The 13,135-nt window shown below is 44.7% G+C and overlaps 1 protein-coding gene across 11 annotated transcripts in view; it reads right to left on the bottom strand.

Annotated features, from left to right (window-relative positions):
• Window positions 1-13,135, bottom strand: part of BLTP1 (bridge-like lipid transfer protein family member 1) — a 2,946,455-nt gene that overhangs the window by 327,593 nt on the left and 2,605,727 nt on the right. The window lies entirely within an intron of this gene.

Raw genomic sequence — 13,135 nt, forward strand, 5'->3', positions numbered from 1 at the left:
TTCTGACATTTATTTTGAGACACTATTTTCCTTTTGAATTCTCTAAACACATTTGTCATTTTGAGAAGGATGGCAAGGTTAGGTGTTCTTAGTATAGGACTTTTTATGTTGACTAGACTGACTGGGACTGTTTTGTTATTTATTTAATGGTCGAGATTACTCTGATTTTAGAGTTAGGGCCAGTTAGGAATTCTACCAACCCAACCAAATTACCAAATAAAGGTTTTATAAACTTGTATCCTTTGTATTTGTGTCTACTATTGATACCATCCCTTCCTTACACCTGCCACAGAATTGAGGCACTACTACTTGCCCAAAGTGTGTAAAGAAGTGTGAGGGGTCAGAAATGAAAGCCGGACACAAAGTTGTTGTCATATTTTCATTCAAAGACATTTATTAAATATTAGTACTCAGCGAGGGACAATCATGTCTGATGCTGCAACATGATTGGCCCTCGCCCGGTCCTTTCCATAAAGGGTAAGACGTTCTTCCTGCTGTGATGCATTCTGCATCTCGCACGTGGCTCAAACGCTCATTTAGCCATACAGGGTGCTTTATTCCAAGCCCCCGTCCTCCATTTTGATATCCTGCCAGCCTCAAGACATTCACCTACTTCCCTGCACATTAATGAGAAACAAAGCCATTTCATGTACATACGCATTTCATTTCCGAAAACTCTCTCTAAACTTTTTTCCGGAGACCACTGATTAGCATTCTATGCTAATCAGTGGACTCCAACAAAACCAAAATGGCCACCTGCCGCCACCACTCTGAATAGAACGAGAATTCATTCTAGTCTTCTCATTCCATTCCGACTGCCCTGGAAACGCAGATGCTGACACAAGAAAAAGCTCTGAACGAGCTTCTATTACTATAAATACCCCCAGAAACGCTCAGAGTACTAATAGCAATAGAACCCTCTGAGAGGGACAGGGGGGCATTACCACTTAGTAACAGTCTTTCTTTAACACATATTTCTCCTTGGTTTAGAAAACACTGTCTTTCTTTAGCATTTATGAAAGCTTTGCAATTTGTCTGGTATACTCCCCTGCCAGGACTCTCTATGCAATGCCAGCTGCCTGGTGTTATCTCCTGCCAGGACATCACTTGTGGTTTTCACTTGCCTGGTATACCCTGCCAGTACTCTTTATGCGATTCAATTGCCTGGTTTCTTTTCCTTGCCAGGACTTCTCATATATTTCACAGTTCCTCTGTTTCACCAATACTGTATGTATTGCTCTTGGCTTGGTATATGTGTTTGCGGTAAGGTTTAAGTTTTGTCCCACACTTGCATTTCATGAATCTATAGCTCATTTTCCTATTCTGCATTCAAACAATCTTCTTGTAATTTGAACAATGGTATCATATTCAAATTGTCGCTGCCACGGTCTGCGGAACGTCCCAGGGTCACCAATGGCTTTGTGTAGTCTCGCCGGCTTTCTCAAGCGTCTCCGGTTCGGTTTGCGATTCTGATGTGTGATGCTTTCACCCGCATTCCATACATACTGGAGTGTGTCGATCAACCTTTTGCGGCTCTGTGGTCACACACTTGTTTCCCATTAGGTCCCAGAATGGAGAGCACTGCCTCATCGAGCTGACGAGCGACCTGGACCCCTCTCACAGCTTCCAGCCTCTCCACGGCACTTCCCTCTCTCGCATAGTGTTTCTCCTTGAGACTTGGCGGCTTTCTCTGCTCCGCCACACTTGATCTTTGCGTTCGTTTAATGGGGAAGCCTGCAATCACCTTTGGGCTGTGGCACCCTGTTAATGCCCAGGGGATCCCCTTCTTCCTAGAGGGGCCAGACCAATCCTTCAGTCTCCTCCAGCACTTCTCAACTCTATTTAAGCAGTTGGGGTGTAAGGGTTCCCCGCTCCTTTGGCACAAACTGCAGTCCACACCTTTTTCTCTTCTGCCACACGAATTCTGCAGCCATGTCCTACAAAAAGGGCATCTCATACACTTCCTGAGTCTATCCTTCTTTTTATATCAGCTTTGGCCAATAGGATTTGAGGAATGACTACACTGCTGACAGTGGGAAGTGATCATCATTACTCCTCTCCTCTTCTTTGCCCCAGTGTTGTGGGGATTGTGGGAACAGTAGTCCCTTTCTGAGAATATGGTACACATGTTTGAAATAGGTTTTAAAGGCAAACTATGTTTTGAAGAAGAGTATGTGGAGCTGAGAAAAGGGTCTTCCATAATTTTACAAGGCCGGTTAGTTGAGAGTTGGCTTTTGGGATGTAACAAAAGCTTTCCACTATTCGCCATGGGTGAAAGAGGGAAGATATCACAATGTTCTAATGGGACTGGGCGCATTTGTCCCTATTGCCCCCCCCCCCGCACTTCCTCTCTGTTCATCTGCATAATCTGAATGTGCCATGCCTAGTAAGATCGTTTGTCGTGTCTTCCCCCTCCCATGCATGGTTGCGCTTTGAAACACTTGTTTATAAGCGCATAATAAATAATCAATTAATCAATGGGCCATTGCATGGTCGTAAATGGGGATTCATCCTGAAAGGGCAGAGGGGAATAGTGCACCTCACCCGATGGAGTCAGGATATTTCCCTGGAGGTTGTCTTCCCCTGTGTGATCCTCCGTCATACAGCTGCCCTCAGGGTCAGGATCAGGTAGCGGCTGCTGTCCCCTGGTCACATGGAAGGAGGGAATCGCCGGAAAATTAGTGATGAGTCCATCAGATTCATCACAGAAGTCAAAATGGTATCCCAAAAATTTAAAAAACTCTGGTGCAAAGCAGACGCATCCCGAAATCTCGTCAAGTGGGCTCTGAATAGGTCAGGGACTCCCTCTGTGTAGATGTTGCAACAAATCTTGCCACTCAAAACAGTTAATACACTTGGAAACAGCATTTCCCTTTGACATAGCGTTGCATAGATAAACAAACAACTTAATCCTGGTAATGATCTTTCTAGTGGATGTACCTCCCATGGATTCCTCATCTTTGATATACAGATATTTTGCTTGCAGTCTCAGACATATTTTGACAGCAGGGGGCGCTGTGCATCACAGAGTCGTTGTCCCTCAATGGTTTCCATTCCCACGTCCAGACGGGACATCGATGACGGTATAAATAACACACCCTGTGCTCGTTGACTCAGTTAGAGTGTTCCCTCTTTCTGCACAGCCGACTTACGGACTACCAAAACCTGCATGGGTGTTGAAAGAGAGAAGTGTGACAAAAACCTGGATGCTGTCACTTCTGCCCGAGGGGGAGCCCCTTCCCATGAGGCCAGGGAGGTGAGGCTGCTGCCCGATAGTCCCTCTATGGATGGTACTCAGCGGGAGGATCTCGTGGGGTGACACTCCCCCCCCCCTAGGGACAAGGACGACCATCCAGCAATGAGGAATCCGCAAGACGACGTGCACATTCTAGTCGTTTCGAGAGTTCGAACATAAACACTAACAAAGAACTTAAAGAGAGAAACCCTCCCTGGAAGAACCATTAGTGAGGAAGCGGTTTGGCAGAGCACCGGGAAGAAGCCGGCAAGTACGGCAGGAAAGAGGGAGCAGAGACGTCCCTGTTTGCTTCAGCGAGGAGCAACAGCACGGAAGCCTGTCCAAGAGAAGGTCTGGGCACATCATTAACCTGGACGGTGCACGTAAAGCCTAACGCCCACGCAAAAGGAAGAGGCACGCTGTGGAGACAGAGAAGCCAGGAGAAGACCAAAGCCAAAGCCCGGAGAGCCCCAGACCAACCAAAGGAAGCCAAAGGTATCTAAATTGCTGGAAAGGTTATTGAGGCGCAAGGGGTCTGTGGAGAACTACCAGAATACTGAGCAAGGGTGAGGAGGAAAACCCTGGGAAAGAAACCCAAACACGGCTCGGGGACCCGCACCAAAAAAGCAAGAAGAGTCATTCAAGTCATCTTTTTCGTGGCAGTAGCTGGCAGGAGAGTGAACCACGTCTGCCAAAGCCTAACCTTTACAAACTATCTTCTTTGTGGCAGTGCATGATTGAGGAAGGCCAGGGGAAGGGAGGCATTGCCCCAGCTGTTAGGAATTATATAAGAAGAAGCCAGAGAAAGGCCAAGGGGAGGGAGGCATTCCCCCAGCTGTTGTGGATTGTAATAAGAAGCCTGAGAAAGTCCAGGGGAAGGGAGACATTCCCCTAGTGTCGTGAACTGTGAAGGTAAAAGTCAAGAGAGAGTGTGAGAGCAAGGCCAAGGAATGCCAGGGGAAGTGAGTCACTTCCCTGGCCTTGCGAAAACGTGAAGCCAAGTAAAAAGGTCCAGGGGAAGGGAGTCATTCCCCCTGGCTATGTGTGCAGAAAAAACACAAAACACAGAGTCAGACACCTAGAGAAGGGAGATATTCACTTGGAAATTGAGTCTTTACGAGATAGCTGGAGAAGGGAGACATTCTCCAGCAATCGCAGGGAAGAGGCAACTATGGGCAATAAGGAATGTTGATGTTTGTATCTTGAAAAGGGATGAGAACTGGGGAAAGGAGCCATTCCCTTAGGGAAAGGAGTCATTTCCTCAGGCAAAGGTCCCACCTACAATTAAAACTGTGATCCATTGTCCAGAAGAACAAATCATTCTTCTGGACCAAGAAGATCCTCTACCTCTTTAGTTAAGTTACAAGTGCAAAAGACAACAGTAGGGTTTTTGAGACAGGACAGTGGACTCTTGATTTACATAGACACCCTGACTGAAACCTTTGTATTTTATTTGAGGAAGGGAAACTCCTCTTAGAGTTAGGGAACGATTTGTTTTCTGTTGTTTTTCAGAGACAATAAAGGTTTAAGCCAAAACCCATGCCACCTCTGTGCCAGTCTTCTCCTTATGCGCCCTTACAGAAGCATATTACAAAATGCACCCACAGTCAGAGGGGTAGGCTGGGAGGGTGATGAGGAATCTGTGGGAGGAACCTCCACTAGAAAGAACATTACCATGGGTAAGTCATTTGTTCTTCTAATGGATTGTGTACCCCAAGGATTCCTCATCTTTGATAGACTCCCATAGCAGTTTTATAGATGGAGGTGGAACAAGTCAATGTTTTAGTGAAGTATCCATTACTGGTTTATATTGTGCAGAAGAGCCTTTCCAAAATCGAGCATCCTGACCGGACAGAATGTTCAATAGTAATGTTTTGAAAAAGTGTGGATTGAGGACCAAGTTGCAGTATTACAAATGGCCTTCACTGGTGTACCTCTTTGAAAAGCCAATGTGGTTGCCACTGCTCTGGTGGCATGAGCCCTTAGATTTTCTGGAGCTTGACATTTGCCCTCCTAGAAATATGGAAGCAAAGAGCCCTTTTACGATCCAGCCTATGTTACCTCTCTTCATCCTTAGAAGGGTGAGGGAGTGGATACAATTCTGGCAAGGTAATCTTTTGAGTCAGATGGAATTCGGACACCACCTTGGGAAGAAGGGAGGGGCGAAACCTCAAGGCTACCTTCTCCTTGGAAATTATCATGAAAGGAGGTGTACATGACAAAGCTTGCAGCTCACTCACTCTGCAGGCAGAAGTGATGGCTACTAGAAAGATTATTTACAAAGTTAATAACCTGAGTGGACAGGAACAGAGAGGTTCAAATGGAGCTCCCATTAAAAAGGTTAATACCAAGTTAAAATCACATGACGGGACCATAAAGGGGACCGCTGGAAAAGTATTTGTCAATCCCTTGAGGAATTGAATGACAATTGGCATCTTAAAGCAAGAGCCTTGCTCTGGCGTGCATTTAAAAATGGATAACGCCACCAGTTAACCTATAACGGTAGCCTCCTACAGGCCCTGGTGGGATAGGCACAGAAAAAAAGAAAGCACTGCAGGGGTATTGCAAGCGAAAAGGTAAATATCTTTAGCGTTACACCAGGTGCAAAACTTGCTCCAAAGGCCGTGTCATAGGGTTTTTGTTGTTGGTCTTCTGACCAAAAGCAACATCTCCATCACATCTTCTGGGAGATCCCAATCTTTTCATCTTAACCTCTTAGAAACCAAGCGTAAAGTTTCAGGTTTCTGATTTCTGGGTGGAGAAGAAGGCCTCCCTCTTTTGAGAGTAGGTTCACTCTCTGGGGAAGAGGAAATGAGGGCAGATGGACAGGTCTAGAAGGCCCAGATACCACGTTCTCCTGGCACAATCTGGAGCAATCAGGATCATGGACTTCTCTAACTTCCTGATTACCTGAGGAATAATGGGGAATGGTGGGAACGCATACAGGACGGAAAATTTCCAGTTAACTACAAACGCATCCACCAGAGTTCCTCTTTGAGTAAGTTCCCTGGAGCAGAACACTGTTGATACTGGACGGAAATAGATCCACTTGAATGGTTCCACAAAGGGCAAAGATCTCAAAAAGGACTTGCTGAGCAAACTCCCACTCGTGGCAGACGGTGCTCTGCCTGCTCAGAGCGTCCGCTGTCACAATCTCTTCTCCGGCTAGGTGAACAGCCAATGGAGAGATTCAATTTTGCAGTGACCAAAAGCAGAGCTGCATTGCCTCCCTGCAAGCGTTAGTGGCCCTAAACCTCCTCTCTTGTTGAGGTAAGGCATGTCCAGTGTGTTGTCTATCATTATCAGGACATTCATCGCCTGTCTGGATGGCAAAAAGGCCATCAGCGCTGGTCTGATTGCCCTCAGCTCTAAAATGTTTATGCGTAGTTTTGATTGTGATGGGGACCAAAGACTGCTGACCGTGAGACTGCTCATGTGAGCTCCTCATTCAATTAGGGATGAATCTGTGACCAATGTAATCTCAGTCCAGAGTTGACAAAAAGGTTTGCCTATCATCACATTCTCCTCAGGGGCTCACCACAGGAGATCCTGTGCGATCTTGCTCCGGATCTGAAGAAGGTCTGTCATCCTGCCTGAGAATTGTGACCATTGGGATCTGAGGGACCTCATCCTTAGGAGGGCTTCGGGCACCAGTAATGCTGGATGCCTTGAGGCCCAGCAACCTCAGAAAGTCGAATACCAGTAGATGTTGGGCGTTATGAAATCTCGTTACCATCTGCAAGATATTGCAGCTTTTGGGAAGGTGTCACCTCAGACTTCTTGAAGTTGAGGGAGAAGGCCAGTTTGTGGAGGGAGTTGCAGGTGCCACTGAAATGTTCCATAGCCTGTTCGGGAGCTCTGATCATACAATCATCTAAGTAGGAAAAGGAGTGAATCCCCCCTGCCCCTCCTTAGATTTCCACCATCGCCATCAACTTGGTGAAGACTTTCCAGGCGCAGGTCAGCCCAAAAGGAAGTACTCGAAACTGAAAGTGACAACTGCCAACGACGAACCTCAGATACTTTCTATGCTTGGGATTTATAGGCACATAAAAGTAAGCATCCTAAAGATTGAGTGACACCATCCAATCCTGGAGTTGAAGGGCCTGGAGTATCTGCGAAAGAGCGACCATCTTGAATCTGTTCTTCCTGAGGAACTTGTTCAAGCAGCTAAGGTCCAAGATGTATCACAGTCCTCCATCTTTCTTAGGAGCCAGCAAATAGGTGGGAGTACCAACCTTGGTATTACTACGCTACAGGTACCCTTTCCATGGCATCTTTCTCAAACAGGGAGAAATTCTCCTATAGAAGGAGCGGATCTGGTTCCCAAAGAGATTGTTCGCTTCTAGGACAATCCGGAGGCTTTTTCAGAAATGGGAGACCGTATTTCTGGGCTACTGTCTGAGGTGTTCATGGATCCGAATTAATGTAATTCCAGGTGATGGGTTAACCTGCCACACACCAGAATTCTGTGAGAAAAGCACTCAGAGGTTTTGGGTCTGTGGCCATGGCAAAGGACAGTGAGGAGGTGGCTGCCTGTGTGGACTTTCCTCCAGGACCTCTAGGGGCACGTGGCAATCTTCTTTGTCTTCCTTGGGTAGTCCGGCCTCTTCCTCTTTGTCCAAAAGATGAATAGAAGCGAAAAGAACAACTTCTCCAAGCCTGCGTAGGCATATGTTGCTGCTGTTGTGGCTGAAGGATGGCAGCTCCCAAAGATTTTGCAACCGCATTAGAAGCTTGAAGCTTCTCCAAGCCGTCATTAGCCTTCGGCCCAGAAAGGTTGGATCCATCAAAGGGCATGTCCAAAAGTCTAGACTGGACGTCAAGAGCAAATACAGATTTGCGTACCCATACAAATCTCCTGATGACTGAACTTGAGCCCATAGAACGGCCAACGTAGACTGATGTGCCTAGCCCTGACTGGAGTGATTGGCATTTTGCCTACTTGCCATCACTAATGATGCTATTAAAACCATCCCTCATCTCTCTCCTTCAGATATTTTCTCTACTGTCTGGGATATTACATTCTGATGGTTGTATGTATACTTCACCAAGGCACAAGATGCATTAAAGGCCTTGAGGGCCATGCTCCCAGCAGAGAACACCCATTTTGCAAACACACAACATTTTTTGTCTTCTCTATCAGGTGGAATGGTTGGGCAAGCAGCTGCCCTTGAAGTGGAAGTAGCTGCCTGCACCACCAAACCTTACAATATTTTTGTTCAACCTGTATTAATTGAAAGATAGAGCATGAACACAATCCTTATACCATTGTTTTAAGTTTCCTATGCAGGGCTTTGAATTGATTACGGAACCTAGATAGATCATTGAGGTTACAGAGCTGATTTTTTCATCTCAGATCTTCCAACAATGTGTGCTCTTGATCTTACGTTTGGTGAACTGTATCACCTTTGTCTTTTCAGGATTGACCTTCAAGGAATGAGCTTCAATGTAACTAACAAAAGATGTTGTAAGGCGCTGGAGGCCAACTGTGGTACAGTAAGAAGTCATCAACATAAACTAGGTATCGGGGTCTAAGATGACACAGTTTGGGTAATACAAACGTAGCTGATTTTAAACAATATTCAGCCTCGGTTAGATACAGATTAAATAGGCAGGAGGCCAAAACGCACCCTGTCTAACCCCACAAACAGTGGGGATGATTATAGAAAGACCACCAGTATGACTGAAGCGAACTTGTATGTTGGTGTTAGTGTAAATTACCACAAGCCCGAGGAGACCAGGGGGAATACCCCAAGTCTGAAGCTTCAGCCAAAGTGTATTGGGATTAACTGCATCAAACGCAGAGCTAAGATCGATGGCGGCAACAAAAATTGAATCATACCGCTCTCCCCAGGCCAAATGTTGTAAGCAGTTAACCATTAGACCATTTACGGATGTGGCGCCTAAACCATGTCTGCCATTTGCCCAGTAACTGAGAGTCAGCCATCCCTCAGGATGATTTAGTAATATCAAAGCAAAGACCGTACTCTCTGCATCCTGAATTGCAATTGGTCTATAATTCAGGGGAGATGTTCTTTCAACTCTTTTGTAGATTGGTATAACCAGGACAGAAGATCATGATGAAGGCATCTCACCAGTATTGACTATGTTTTGAAATATACAAGACAAGACAACATCCCATAGTTTTGGGTCACTCCTAAACAAGAAGTTGGAGAGACCACTCAGACCCGGGGCCCGAGATAAGCTAAGATGTATGATGGCCCAATATACTATCACTTGCCCAAAGTCTTCCGGATTCATGTAGTTCGAATTGCTATGCCCCATTGGCATGAAGCCTGACTCATGGTCATCTCTAACAGAATAAGCAGTTGTGAAATGAGCAACCCATACTGATTCTGTCACTGCATTAGGTTGCATGGCGGACTGTGACAGATTACTACTGTTGGCTAATCTCCAGAATCCTCTGGAGTCCTTATTTTTTTTAAACAGTTGAGCATCACTTCGGAGTCAATCTAAAATCTGGTTGCCCGTGCATTTCACATCTAATTTTTATAGGACTGACAAATATTTTTAATAAGCAATTGAGACTCACCAGATAAAGGGCCAAATTTAGATCTGACATGTTTTGTTTTTCCTCATATCCTTTCTTCTCAATACCACTTCCTCGTTGTAGGTGTGTATATTCTGGTTGCTACTGCCCGATTTTGTTGGTTCCCTCATTTTTCCACCATTACTTATGGCACAAGAAGCTGTCATCAATGAGGTAACAAAGGTGCCAAATCTATCAAAGGCAAAGGTAGTGGACTTCTCTTTGTCTGTGGAGCGATGAAAGAAGTGTGATAGACGATAATTCACCCTGGCTGAAAGGCTCGCATGCCAAGAAATCCTGTTACCTGCCCCATTAACCACTAGATCACAAGGTGTCCACGAGGATTCAAATTCATGTTCTATTTTGATATATAACAGAGCCTCCAGCATGGCATGATCACTATTATCAATGGATGTAACTATAAACTTGAACATATAGTCCAAAATGGAGGATTCTTTTGCCATCAGTCCATGTGGGTGCAAAATCAACTGGGAAGGAAAAACAGACATTTAACATACCTAGACCCAAGGCACCCAGACAGTTCAAACACAGCCTACCATTTCCCCTTTTGTTAGAGGTCCAGACACCTCTCCCACCAACCTCACCCAGCAATTCTGGGTTGATGTAATCAGAGTTTAGATCCCCAGCCAATATAATGTGGCCTCCTAGGAATTTGGTGGACCAATCTAAAAGAAAACAAGCCAGATGGCTCAGTATCGAATCTAACACCCTTATTTCGTCGTGCCAGTAGACATTTAGGATAAGAATATTCATTAATCCCCTGTACATCATACTGAATATGGTTTGCCAAAATTCCAAAACACAGCTCGGTAGACCCAGTTATTGTTATGATGGGGGAAGAACGAACACCTATAATTAGGCCACCAAAGGGGTGACCAAGTGTTCCTCGCCGGGCAGGTTGACATGAGAGATGTTAGCCACACATTACAAGCGGTTCCAGCAATCTGGTCTCTTGGAGAGCGATCAGGGAAAAGGTTTGTAATTTACGTCCAAGTTCGACATTGGTTAGTAAGTGGCCATGACCTCTAGTGTTCCATGAAATTAAGTTGAATACTGAAATACAGGGTTTGTCAGGCGCACAAGGAATTGATTTTTGCTGTGAAGCTTTTAATAGCCCTGACCAATTATTAGTCTGCTCAGACATATGCATCATTTCTTTTAGAAATTGAATTTCAGCCCTTCAAATAGAATCCATTGCCGTTTCAGAAGACTTAGAATAGAACTCTCATGACTGCTTGTATTGAGAAATATCAAATCCAAATCATCTAAAGTTTTCCCTTTCTTTCATTATGTGTTCAAACACACATTTTTATTTGAAAAAATAAAACAATGTAAGAACTTGCTCTGCTATTACGATTTATGAAGTCTACCCTTTGGAGATCATTTGATGTAATTTCAGAGAGACTCAGTATTGCAGAGAGTAACTGCACAACAGTTATTCGTCTGAGTAGTAGAGACTGATTTTCAGGTAAGAAACCTTCAAATAATATTGCATATGGATGCTCCTCCATGGCATATTTCACATTAGGTGAGTCCTCTCTGTGTTGAATAAAAAAGAGGCTTACTCCTTGTAAGAAAATCAGGACCTAATGGAGCTTGAGTGGATGAATTTTTACTTGGATTGAAGGACACACCATTCTCTCTCTGGAATTTACCCAATACCCCACTCATGAAATTGTTAATGGGGGCTGTGTGAGGCTGCTTGAGACATGTAAACGTTCCAGTATAGCCAGGGCTCTTTGGTAGTGTAACGAAATGAGCCTGATTTGACACCCCAGTTTCAGAGGAACCACAGGTCACATGAGGCGTGACAAGCTTGGTGATTGCTCCCAGCCCTACTAGGGAAGAACAGCGACAAACAGTCTGGCATTGTATTAAAGAAGAATGTTCTTGATGACTAACCATATAAGTTTGTTCTGATTTGGTTTTAGATACGGTTTTATTGTCACCGCTCTCTACAATGGGTGATGAAAAAACAATGTATTGTACCCAAAGCCATACTTATAACTTTAGATACATGCCCCGTAGTTAGGTTACATGAAGTGGAACAAGATTTAGATATGCCATGTGTGGTAATTGTTTTGTTATTGTCAATAAGGCTATTCTTCAAGGAAAACGTTTTCCCTGGTACATTGATTTTAGGGGTCTTAATGTGTGTGGATTTTGTCTTAATATGCAAGCATCAGATTTTGTCAAAGCTGCTTTTACCACAGGTTGATCGAAAAGGAGGAAATTAAATGTATTGAGCGATTAGTTCGTTTTTTTTGTTTTAGTTAGTATATTCTTGGTTTTTCGCTGCTGCAGATTTGTTTTTGCAATGGATTTTTTCTTATGTATATTGGTGGTTATAATGGATAAAGAGGAAACATGCGCAACAGCACAGGAAACCTCAGTGCCAAAGTCGATGTTAATAACGATAGGAGAATGCGTGGATGTTGGGCACATTGCCTCTGCGTCAGAACTAAAGTTCATGGATGTGTTAGATATTGCCTTACGAGGCGGCTCTTTACTCAAGGCCTGAATGGCATGTGTCTTTTCTCTATGAGATTGCACAGCCGGTTTTTCCAAGGCAGAACCATTCACTTCAGATTTCCCCATGTTCAAACATTCATCCGGAAAGCTAGTATACTTGGCCGCATCTCCCCACCTTAAATTACCCATATTGGACTTTTGCTCAACCTCTGCTGTTAAAGGACAAGCTTTCTGTTGGAAAAGAAATTCCTTGACTGCAATATGCAATTTTATGTTATCAAATTTGAACAATAACGATTCCAAGGCCACAGAATAGTCCTTCATAAAGAGAGACAAGTATACATTTATCTCAAGTAGGGTTGGATTAGATAGAATATTCCATCTAAAGTCGGTTCCCGCAGTTGTTGTGGAGAGACGTCTTGGTTGGATTGACGCTGGTGGGGAACCAAAAAAGGAGTCTGTGCCCGACATGGAGTTAGTTATATAGTCTGGAGGAGTGCCCACAAAGCTATCTTCCACAGAGTCTACGTTAACGCCCATGTCTGGGACTTTCGGGGACGTCACTCAGCCTGTTCTGACCTCTTACGACCTCGATTCCTTCCCTGGAGTCTACTTGACTGGAGACTGGGTCAGGTTTTCTTGGAAAGTGTGCTCTCCGTCCTGCCTTCAGCGGAGGGGCGCGTTGATTGATGCGGGCTCGTTGCTGCCTAGTTACTTCACTAGCAAGTGTCCAACAAGTACATAATGCGACCCTTTTGTATTTGTATTGAACTGAGTTCTGTTTCTGTGTCTTTTAGGTGCCGCAACGTTTTCAGCGTGGATGCCGGTTATGAGGAAGAAATGTTGTGAGTAAG

The sequence above is a fragment of the Ambystoma mexicanum genome, chromosome 6q, assembly GCF_040938575.1.
Source record: "Ambystoma mexicanum isolate Mex_15411 chromosome 6q, UKY_AmexF1_1, whole genome shotgun sequence".
Classification (NCBI taxonomy): domain Eukaryota; kingdom Metazoa; phylum Chordata; class Amphibia; order Caudata; family Ambystomatidae; genus Ambystoma; species Ambystoma mexicanum.